This window comes from Dendrobates tinctorius, unplaced genomic scaffold (genome assembly GCF_039654945.1).
Source record: "Dendrobates tinctorius isolate UK_male_01 unplaced genomic scaffold, ASM3965494v1 ptg000062l, whole genome shotgun sequence".
In the NCBI taxonomy this organism is placed as follows: domain Eukaryota; kingdom Metazoa; phylum Chordata; class Amphibia; order Anura; family Dendrobatidae; genus Dendrobates; species Dendrobates tinctorius.
Genome location: NW_027361730.1, coordinates 26,191,662 through 26,203,253, shown reverse-complemented (window position 1 = coordinate 26,203,253; position 11,592 = coordinate 26,191,662). Strand labels below are relative to the sequence as shown.

The following is an 11,592-nucleotide window of genomic DNA, read 5'->3' as shown; positions in this document are numbered from 1 at the left end:
TGGCGCGCCGGCCCTTTAAGACTCATTTTGGTGCGCCGGCTCTTTAAGAATCACTTTGGCGCGTCGGCCCTTTAAGAGCCAGGGTGGCTCACTGGGCTTCTAAATTCCCATTGAAAAGCATTGGAGACAGTGCATTCCAATGATGGGAAAAAAAATTTTCAAACGCAAATTGCGCAAAAACTACAAATCCGATCGACACGAAAAATACTTAGCACACCTCTCATGGACGCTGGCTTCGAAACGACACCTCAACGGAGTCTGTGCGTGTAGCGGTTCGGGCCGCATTAATTGCGGAAATCAACTGAATAATAATAAGAAGAATAAGTTAGCAGCGTTCGGATTACAATATAGTGGTTTTTTCAAACCACTATAACTAGATGTGTATTTCCTGAAGGAAGTACAGATAGTGGTTTGAAATCGTACCCGGCTGCCCCTTTAAGAGAGACTTGCCTGCTGCCCCTGCAAGACTTTCAACTCAGGATCCGTTTTAACTGTGAGTGCCTCTCAGGGGCCACTTTGGCCTCAGGGTCTGATTTGGTGGGTGGGGCTCCTCAGGATCTGATTCCTTGGCCTGGGCTCCTCAGGGCTTGAATTGTTGGCCGGGATCCCTCAGGCTCCTATTTTGTGGGTGTGGCCCCTCAGGGTCAGATTTTGTGGGTGTGGCCCCTCAGGGTCAGATTTTGTGGTTGGGACCTCTCAGGGTCTGATTTTGTGGTTGGGGCCCCTCAGGGTCCGATTTGGTGTGTGGAGCTACTCAGGGTGCGATTTGGTGGGCGGGTCCCCTCAGGGTCCAATTTGGTGGGCGGGTCCCCTCAGGGTCCAATTTGGTGGGCGGGTCCCCTCAGGGTCCAATTTGGTGGGCGGGTCCCCTCAGGGTCCAATTTTGTGGGCGGGTCCCCTCAGGGTCCAATTTTGTGGGCGGGTCCCCTCAGGGTCCAATTTTGTGGGCGGGTCCCCTCAGGGTCCAATTTGGTGGTCGGGTCCCCTCAGGGTCCAATTTGGTGGTCGGGTCCCCTCAGGGTCCAATTTGGTGGGCGGGTCCCCTCAGGGTCCAATTTGGTGGTCGGGTCCCCTCAGGGTCCAATTTGGTGGTCGGGTCCCCTCAGGGTCCAATTTGGTGGGCGGGTCCCCTCAGGGTCCAATTTGGTGGGCGGGTCCCCTCAGGGTCCAATTTGGTGGGCGGGTCCCCTCAGGGTCCAATTTGGTGGGCGGGTCCCATTTGGTGGGCGGGTCCCCTCAGGGTCCAATTTGGTGGGCGGGTCCCCTCAGGGTCCAATTTGGTGGGCGGGTCCCCTCAGGGTCCAATTTGGTGGGCGGGTCCCCTCAGGGTCCAATTTGGTGGGCGGGTCCCCTCAGGGTCCGATTTTGTGGGTTGGGCCCCCTCAGGGTCTGATTTTGTGGGTTGGGCCCCTCAGGGTCCGATTTTCTGGCCGGGGCCCTTCAGGGTCTGATTTTGTGTCCGGGGCCCCCAGGGTCCGATTTTGTGGTTGGGACCCCTCAGGGTCTGATTTTGTGGTTGGGGCCCCTCAGGGTCCGATTTTGTGGCCGGGGCCCCTCAGGGTCCGATTTTGTGGCTGGGGCCCATCAGGGTCCGATTTTGTGGCCGAGGCCCCTCAGGGTCCGATTTTGTTGGGGCCCCTCAGGGTCTGATTTTGAGGCCGGGGTCGATCAGCCTCCGATTTCGAGGCCAGGGTCGATCAGCCTCCGATTTGGAGGCCGGGGTCGATCAGCCTCCGATTTTGAGGTCGGGGTCGATCAGCCTCCGATTTCGAGGCCGGGGTCACTCAGCTTTCGATTTGGCGTGTCGGCCCTTTAAGACTCATTTCGGTGCGCCAGCCCTTTAACAATCACTTTGGCGCGTCGGCCCTTTAAGAGCTAGTTTGGCTCGCTGGGCTTCTTCTAAATCAACTTTGGCGTACATTCTCTCTCAGGGGCATGTGTCATGTGATGAAGCTAGATTTGCATTAGTGCTGTGGGTTTCGCTTTAAGAGCTGATATGTGGCAGAAGCTCTGTCCTTGGGGCGTCATGTGACATTCGTAGGCGTTGGCATAGTAACTAGGTCTGCCTGCGCATATCAATGAGCTTAACTGCCATTTCAATCGCCTCAGGGCACGTTTTGCCATTTCCCATTGAAAAGCATTGGAGACAGTGCATTCCAATGACGGGGAAAAAAAATTTTCAAACGCAAATTGCGCAAAAACTACAAATCCGATAGACACGAAAAATACTTAGCACACCTCTCGTGGACGCTGGCTTCGAAACGACACCTCAACGGAGTCTGTGCGTGTAGCGGTTCGTGCTGTATTAATTGCGGAAAGAAGAACTAGATGTGTATTTCCTGAAGGAAGTACAGATAGTGGTTTGAAATCGTACCCGGCTGCCCCTTTAAGAGAGACTTGCCTGCTGCCCCTGCATGACTTTCAACTCAAGATCCGTTTTAACTGTGAGTGCCTCTCAGGGGCCACTTTGGCCTCAGGGTCTGATTTGGTGGGTGGGGCTCCTCAGGATCTGATTCCTTGGCCTGGGCTCCTCAGGGCTTGAATTGTTGGCTGGGATCCCTCAGGCTCCTATTTTGTGGGTGTGGCCCCTCAGGGTCCGATATTGTGGTTGGGGCCCCTCAGGGTCCGATTTTGTGGTTGGGGCCCCTTAGGGTCCGATTTTGTGGGTTGGGCCCCTTCAGGGTCCGATTTTGTGGGTTGGGCCCCTTCAGGGTCCGATTTTGTGGGTTGGGCCCCACAGGGTCCGATTTTGTGGCCGGGGCCCCACAGGGTCCGATTTTGTGGCCGGGGCCCCACAGGGTCCGATTTTGTGGCCGGGGCCCCACAGGGTCCGATTTTGTGGCCGGGGCCCCACAGGGTCCGATTTTGTGGCCGGGGCCCCACAGGGTCCGATTTTGTGGCCGGGGCCCCACAGGGTCCGATTTTGTGGTTGGGACCTCTCAGGGTCCGATTTTGTGGCCGGGGCCCCTCAGGGTCCGATTTTGTGGCCGGGGCCCCTCAGGGTCCGATTTTGTGGCCGGGGCCACTCAGGGTCCGATTTTGTGGCCGGGGCCACTCAGGGTCCGATTTGGTGGGTGGAGCCACTCAGGGTCCGTTTTTTGGCGGGGCTCCTCAGGGTCCGATTTGGAGGCCGGGGTGGCTCAGTCTCCGATTTGGAGCCTGGGGTCGCTCAGCCTCCGATTTGGAGCCTGGGGTCACTCAGCTTTCGATTTGGCGTGTCGGCCATTTAAGACTCATTTCGGTACACCGGCCCTTTAACAATCACTTTGGCGCGTCGGCCCTTTAACCCCTTCACCCCCAAGGGTGGTTTGCATGTTCATGACCGGGCCAATTTTTACAATTCTGACCACTGTACCTTTATGAGGTCATAACTCTGGAACGCTTCCATGGATCCCGGTGATTCTGACATTGTTTTCTCGTGACATATTGTATTTCATGTTAGTGGTAAAATTTCATTCAAATAACTTGCGTTTATTTGTGAAAAAAATGGAAATTTGGCAAAAATTTTGAAAATTTCGCAATTTTCCAACTTTGAATTTTTAGGCCCTTAAATCACAGAGATACGGCACACAAAAAACTTGATAACTAACATTTCCCACATGTTTACTTTACATCAGGAAGTTATAAGGGTTAAAAGTTGACCAGCGATTTCTCATTTTTACAACACCATTTTATTTTTAGGACCACATCACATTTGAAGCCACTTTGAGGGGTCTATATGATAGAAAATACCCAAAAGTGACACCATTCTAAAAACTGCACCCCTTAAGGTGCTCAAAACCACATTCAAGAAGTTTATTAACCCTTTAGGTGCGCCACAGGAATTTTTTTGAATATTTAAAAAAAAAATGAACATCTAACTTTTTTTCACAAAAAAAATACTTCAGGTTCAATTTTTTTTATTTTACCAAGTGTAACAGGAGAAATTGGACTGCAAAAGTTATTGTACAATTTGTCCTGAGTACGCTGATACCTGATTTGTGGGTGGGAACGACTGTTTCGGCGCATGGCAGAGCTCAGAATGGAAGGAGCGCCGTTTGACTTTTTCAATGCAAAATTGGCTGGAATTCAGATCGGACGCCATGTCACGTTTGGAGAGTCCCTAATGTACCTAAACAGTGGAAACCCCCTATAAGTGACCCCATTTTGGAAACTAGACCCCCCAAGGAACTTATCTAGATATGTGGTGAGAACTTTGAACCCACAAGGGCTTTACAGAAGTTTATAACGTACAGCGGTACAATTAAAAAATCATATTTTTTCCACAAAAATGATCTTTTCACCCCAATTTTTATTTTCCCAAGGGTAACAGGACCCTAAAAGTTATTGTGCAATTTGTCCTCAGTATGCTGATACCCCACATGTGGGGGTAAACCACTATTTCGACGCATAGCAGAGCTTGGAAGGGAAGCAGCGCCATTTGACGTTTTTGGCTGGAATTGAGATCAGACATCATGTTGCGATTGGAAAACCCCTGATGTACCAAAACAGTGGAAACCCCCCACAAATTACACCATTTTGGAAACTAGACCCCTAAGGAACTTATCTAGATGTGTGGTGAGAACTTTGAACCCCCAAGGGCTTCACAGAAGTTTATAACATAAAGCTGTACAATTAAAAAATCATATTTTTTCCACAAAAATGATCTTTTCACCCTCAATTCTTATTTTTCCAAGGGTAACAGCACCCAAAAAGTTATTGTGCAATTTGTCCTGAGTACGCTGATACCCCACATGTGGGGGTAAACCACTATTTGGGCGCATGGCAGAGCTCGGAAGGGAAGCAGGGAAGCAGCGCCATTTGACGTTTTTGGCTGGAATTGAGATCGGACACCATGTCGCGATTGGAAAACCCCTGATGTACCAAAACAGTGGAAACCCCCCACAAATGACCCCATTTTGAAAACTAGACCCCCTAAGGAACTTATCTAGATGTGAGGTGAGCACTTTGAACCCCCAAGGGCTTCACAGAAGTTTATAATGCCAGGGCATGAAAATAAAAAAATCGTATTTTTTCCACAAACACGATCAATTAGTCCCCAATTTTTTTATTTTCCCAAGGGTAACAGGAGAAATTGAACCCCAAAAGTTGTTGTCCAATTTGTCCTGAGTACGCTGACACCCCATACGTGGGAGAAAACTACTGTATGGGGACACGTCGGGGCTCGGAAGGGAAGTAGTGACGTTTTGGAATGCAGACTTTGATGGAATGGTCTGCGGGTGTCATGTTGCCTTTGGAGAGCCCCTAACGTACCTAAACAGTGGAAACACCCACAAATGACCCCATTTTGGAAACGAGAACCCCTAAGGAACTTATCTAGATGTGTGGTGAGCACTTTGAACCCCCAGGGGCTTCACAGAAGTTTATAATGCCCGGGCATGAAAATAAAAAAATCTTATTTTTTCCACAAACATGATCAATTAGTCCCCAATTTTTTCATTTTCCCAAGGGTAACAGGAGAAATTGGACCCCAAAAGTTGTTGTCCAATTTGTCATGAGTACGCTGACACCCCATATGTGGGAGAAAACTACTGTATGGACACACGCCGGGCTCGGAAGGGAAGCAGTGTCATTTTGGAATGCAGACTTTGATGGAATGGTCTGCGGGTGTCATGTGCGTTTGGAGAGCCCCTGATGTACCTAAACTATTGAAACTCCCCACAAGTGACCCCATTTTGGACACTAGACCCCCCCACGGAACTTATCTAGATGTGTGGTGTCATAAGTTGAGGATCCAAGAAAAGCACTTCTGAGCATCCGCGCTGCTTTAGTGATAAGCATTCTTCAGAAATCCATATAAATCTTTCAAGTTCTTTATTATATGTACTACAGAAACTACGCGTTTCGAGGTGACAAACCGCACCTCTTCTTCAGGTTACAGTACAGAGTTGTGATCGGTCTATACAAGTGACAGCTTTATATGCTGTGTGGGCGTAACCCCCCGTTGTGAGAAAAGGGCGTCAACCTGCACATGCTGCACATAAAGATATTTGAAAAAAGACAAGCAAAGTGACATATATATATAGAAAAACATATATTCGGGATAGTGATAGTATTGTGTATCCTATTCAGACAATCAATGCAATAACATGGACTTTTATAATAAAAAGAAATATATGAAATATGTAGAACACAAAAAAAAGGGAACAAGAGAGGCATTGAAGACTTCCTCTTGCCTGCGCTTTGCAGGCACTGAGGAAGCCAGCTTCCTGCAGGCCCCCGTCGCCATCTTGGATTCGGGGGCCTGGAGGAAAGGAGCCCCCAGCAGCAGCGCTGCACATTGCGCTGCAGTGGGGGGCTCAGGGAAGCACGGAGGGAGTCCCCTCCCTGCCGATGCTTCCCTTTAACTCCCGGTACACCGCGATCGTGTTTGATCGCGGTGTGCAAGGGGTTAACGTGTCGGGGGTGGTCCGTGACCGCCCCTGACACATAGTGCCGGGTGTCAGCTGTGATAATCAGCTGACACCCGGCCGCGATCAGCGGCGCTCACCAAGTGGGCGCCGCTGATCGCGGTACACGTACTATCCCGTCCATGGGCATAGGGGCCCAGGTCCCATGGACGGGATAGTACGTCTCATGTCAGGAAGGGGTTAAGAGCTAGTTTGGCTCACTGGGCTTCTTCTAAATCCACTTTGGCGGACATTCTCTCTCAGGGGCATGTGTCATGTGATGAAGCTAGATTTGCATTTGTGCTGTGGGTTTTGATTTAAGAGCTGATATTATGTGGCAGAAGCTCTGTCTTGGGGGCGTCATGTGATGTTTGTAGGCGTTGGCATAGTAACTGGGTCTGCCTGCGCATATCAATGAGCTCAACTGCCATTTCAATCACCTCAGGGCACGTTTTGCCATTTGCCATTGAAAAGCATTGGAGACAGTGCATTCCAATGACGGGAAAAAAAATTTTCAAACGCAAATTGCGCAAAAACTACAAATCCGATCGACACGAAAAACACTTAGCACACCTCTCATGGACGCTGGCTTCGAAACGTCACCTCAACGGCATCTGTGCGTGTAGCGGTTTGTGCTGTATTAATTGCGGGGGGAAGAGGAGGAAGAAGAAGAAGAAGAAAGCAGCGTTCGGATTACAATATAGTGGTTTTCTCAAACCACTATAATTACCATATAAATAGCACAGTAGCAACAAATACAAAAGACGCAAACAGGACAACAAGATTTTCTATGGACATGGCTTGCCAATTCTTGCCGCCAGCACATTGCCATTCTATTTTGTATCCTGCCCCCATTTACAGCATATGAAGGACATTTTTGCCTGCTGATATTTTTGGATATGGGTACTTTTCGTGTCATTAGCGTCTGATACGTTTTTATGGCATTTTTTGTGCGATTGGCTTTGATGCACAGGATTACACCCCAGTCTCCCTTAAATGTTGTCCTGTTTGCGTCTTTTGTATTTGTTAGTACTGTGCTATTTATATGGTAATTATTGATGTTACTGTTGAATAAAATTTATACTTTTATAACTTTTTTTGAATCCATTACTCCCATTTTTCTGCCCTTTTCTATGAGATTTATGGAGTGGAAACTGCACTATTATGGCGGTTTATTTGATTAGGTTACCGCCTTTTTTCTTTTGTTATAGAGTGTTAGGCTTCTTATTGTGTTTTATAATGCTGCGGAGTCTGAGCTGCGCTTTTGAAATCTGTAATGTGTCAATGTGTTAACTTTAATGACATGCGGAAAATCTGCAGATAAGAAAAAAAGCCTACAAATCTGTAGTGTTTCCGCAGCAGAAATGCAATAAAAACATAGCACACCAAAGAGTCAAAAACAAGACAAAAGCGCGTGTAAAAAAAACGCACTCAAAAACGCAAATTGGTGCTGAAACGCTGCAAAATCAAAGCCACACAATACTAATCAAGGCAATTTAGCCCAAATCCCCCCTATGTAATGGGAAACATACAGGGTCCAGTGGGTGCGGGGCAGACTATGATGGAGGCCGTCTATGGCGCCAACTGGGAGGTCCATGAGGGCTCAGGGTAGCGGTCACACACGGGACATTACCGCTGGGTCTACAGTCCTTATTACTGTAGCGGGGTGAAGGGTCACCACAAATCGTGCCTGAGACCCCAGCAGTCTGGGAAGCTGCCATTTGGCACCATATTTTCAGTGGCCATTAAAAGGTATTAACCACTGAGGATTCTCAAATTGTTATATTTTTCCACCAAATTTCTTGCACCTCTGCAGGAAAACTACCTCAGCGGATACAGAATAATGACCTGGGCTGTCTTTATAATAAATAGGGCAAAATCCACCACAAAACCGCATTAAAATCAGAGACAAGTCACATGCGGATTCCAGGATCTGGCTGTACATGTGAATGGGGCTGTGCACAGGTGAGGCAGCAGGTCAGGACTTGCAGACACCTTCTGGGCTTCCCTAATACCTGTGGCGAGAAGGGCTGATAACATGGAACACTAGCTGCAGTCCGGGCAGCAGATGTGGCCGGTCCTCTCATGCCGAGGTCTGTCTCGGAAGTTTGTGTCAGAAGTGCCGGAGCTGCTGAGCCCGCCCTGTGCTTCCATGGGCCCTCCCTGCCCGGCGTGAGCCCTGGTGGTCAGTGCCCTGGTGGTCAGTGCCCTGGTGGTCAGTGCCCTGGTGGTCAGTGCCCTGGTGGTCAGTGCCCTGGTGGTCAGTGCCGGGGGCCCGCACATGGCGCCCGCACTCTGCAGCAGTGGCCGTCTCTTCGGATGTGGCGGCTCTCGCTGTAGTAAATCAGTGTCTCTCTCTGAACACGCCTGTCTGCGCTGCACCCTCCCCCTCTCCCTCCGCCCTGCACTCACATCCTGCAGTCTCTGTCTCTCTCCTGCTGCCGCTGTCTCCGGGGTCTCTTCCTGCTGGGATTAGGAGAGACATCTGTGTGTTGTCTCTTATGGGCCCCCACCCAACCGAGCTGAGGTGTCTCCAAGTCCCGGCCACTGCGGGCTATTGCTGAGGCCCTGGAGCTGTGTGCGGCCCTGGCGAGCTGTCTGTGGCTCTGGTAGCCGCTGGTATACGGATGCCTGTGGAGCCAGCGCACTCTGCCCGGATCTTTGCCTGTCTCTCCCTGGATCTATGAGCGGCTGTCTCTAATGACGTCTCGCTGGACTGTGCTGGCTGGCTGTCGCTTACCTGCTGTGGATGTCTCTTCCTACTGTCAGGAGGCCTAAGATCTTCGGGGACAGAGAAAAGGGTAATAATACTGAGCCTCCTCTCTAGGCTACATGCTGGTATACACCGTAACGTACAACCCCCCCGTCATACACCGTAACGTACAACCCCCCCGTCATACACCGTAACGTACAACCCCCCCGTCATACACCGTAACGTACAACCCCCCCGTCATACACCGTAACGTACAACCCCCCCGTCATACACCGTAACGTACAACCCCCCCGTCATACACCGTAACGTACAACCCCCCCGTCATACACCGTAACGTACAGCCCCCCGTCATACACCGTAACGTACAGCCCCCCGTCATACACCGTAACGTACAGCCCCCCGTCATACACCGTAACGTACAGCCCCCCGTCATACACCGTAACGTACAGCCCCCCGTCATACACCGTAACGTACAGCCCCCCGTCATACACCGTAACGTACAGCCCCCCCCGTCATACACCGTAACGTACAGCCCCCCCCGTCATACACCGTAACGTACAGCCCCCCCCGTCATACACCGTAACGTACAGCCCCCCCCGTCATACACCGTAACGTACAGCCCCCCCCGTCATACACCGTAACGTACAGCCCCCCCCGTCATACACCGTAACGTACAGCCCCCCCCGTCATACACCGTAACGTACAGCCCCCCCCGTCAGGGACCGTAACGTACAGCCCCCCCCGTCATACACCGTAACGTACAGCCCCCCCCCGTCAGGGACCGTAACGTACAGCCCCCCCCGTCATGGACCGTAACGTACAGCCCCCCCCGTCATGGACCGTAACGTACAGCCCCCCCCGTCATGGACCGTAACGTACAGCCCCCCCCGTCATGGACCGTAACGTACAGCCCCCCCCGTCATGGACCGTAACGTACAGCCCCCCCCGTCAGGGACCGTAACGTACAGCCCCCCCCGTCATGGACCGTAACGTACAGCCCCCCCCGTCATGGACCGTAACGTGCAGTCCCCCCGTCATACACCGTAATGTGCAGTCCCCCATCATGTACCCAATTGTACATATAGTCTCCCAGTCATACACCGTAATGTACAGCCCCCCGTCATACACCCTAATGTAGATACAGCACCCCGTCATATACCCTAATCTGCCCCCCCTTTCCGTCATACACCCAGTTGTACAGCGCCCAGTCACAGCATGTGTTTTACGGTGGCATTTACGATATCACACACAAGCCTCATGCCGCCCCCATGGAGAGGGTCAGACCCTACCCTCACACCCCAGATGCCAAGCATCCCCTTAGCTTGCTGAGTGCTCCAGCCTCATGCCAGCCATTCCCTGTGGCTGATCTGTACAGTAGGTGTATGGCCGTGTCTGCTGTCAGTATGCTCGGTATTTGTGGTATGCCTGGCAGTATTTGGGATGTGAGTAGTGTGGAGGATAGGGCAGTGCTGGGGATGTGATCTGGAACTTTTACATTTGGATCCAGGACCCCATAAAACTAGTGCTGGTACCAGTATACAATGCGGGCCGTGTAGTAAGGGTCCCGTGATGATAGCAGGGGAAGCCCCTCCATTGCTGACTGTTGTTATTTCTGTAAAGGGACTTCTAGATATGGAATATACAGTAATAGCCGTGATCATATTCTCACGAATCCTCCACCATATCTCCTCCTATTACTTGCGTAGATCCACACCCTGCTGAAATCACACATGCAGTTTTTTATGCATTTTTGTGCCAAAGCCATCAGTGGATCCAAAAAGCCGGAAGGCTCTAAAGGAAAGCGCGATCCTTCTCGCTTCATATCTCCCACTGGCTTTGGCTCACTAGACTGCATGTGTGATTTCGGCCTTAGATTTCCTTCGCAAAGTTTTCCTGCTGCATTTTATTATATAACTTGTCGAAAAAAAAGTCTTGTTTTTTTTTTGTTCTCTTCCTTTTGTGTAATGTTTCTTTTTATTTACATATCCAAGAGTTAATGTGTTTTTCCAGTTCTACAGAGAAGCCTATGTAACCACAGAGATCAGCGCTGTTTGTAGTACATTTAATATTTTCTATTGATTTATTGCCAAATCTGGCTGCAACTTTTATTTTCTTCAGAGAAATTGTAAAAATTGCATTATTTTATTTTTAAAGAAAGCAAACCCTTCTACAGGGTAATTCTAGTGTGTGATTTACCCCAGCATGGCACCTGCCTGTTGGCGAATACAACACATGGACGCTGCTGTGCAGGTTGTTCTTCAATGCTACGTTCCTAAATGAAAAGGGTTTAGAAGCTTAAAAAGGGAAATAAGTCACAAAATGCAACTTAAAGGGGTTATCCATAACTATTATTATTTTTTTTACCATGGGCCTAAGAGCTAGCAGGCAAGTTAGTTGCTGCTTATCTGCCTGTCCTGTACAGCGCTGAGCTCTGCCGGCTCAGAGTGGTCCCAAGCTGCTCCGGTCGGCGATCCTGCAGTTTCTGCTGAT

The 11,592-nt window shown here is 50.1% G+C and overlaps 1 protein-coding gene across 6 annotated transcripts in view; it reads left to right on the top strand.

Annotated features, from left to right (window-relative positions):
• Positions 1-8,620: 8,620 nt before the first annotated feature.
• Positions 8,621-11,592, top strand: part of MYO9A (myosin IXA) — a 167,393-nt gene continuing 164,421 nt past the window's right edge. For 4 of the 6 annotated variants that reach the window (XM_073579431.1, XM_073579427.1, XM_073579430.1 and 1 more), the window contains exon 1: positions 8,621-9,190. The gene's annotated coding sequence lies outside the window, so the exon portion shown is untranslated. The remainder of the gene's footprint in view (positions 9,191-11,592) is intronic. The other 2 variants (XM_073579429.1, XM_073579428.1) reach the window with 2 other exon arrangements.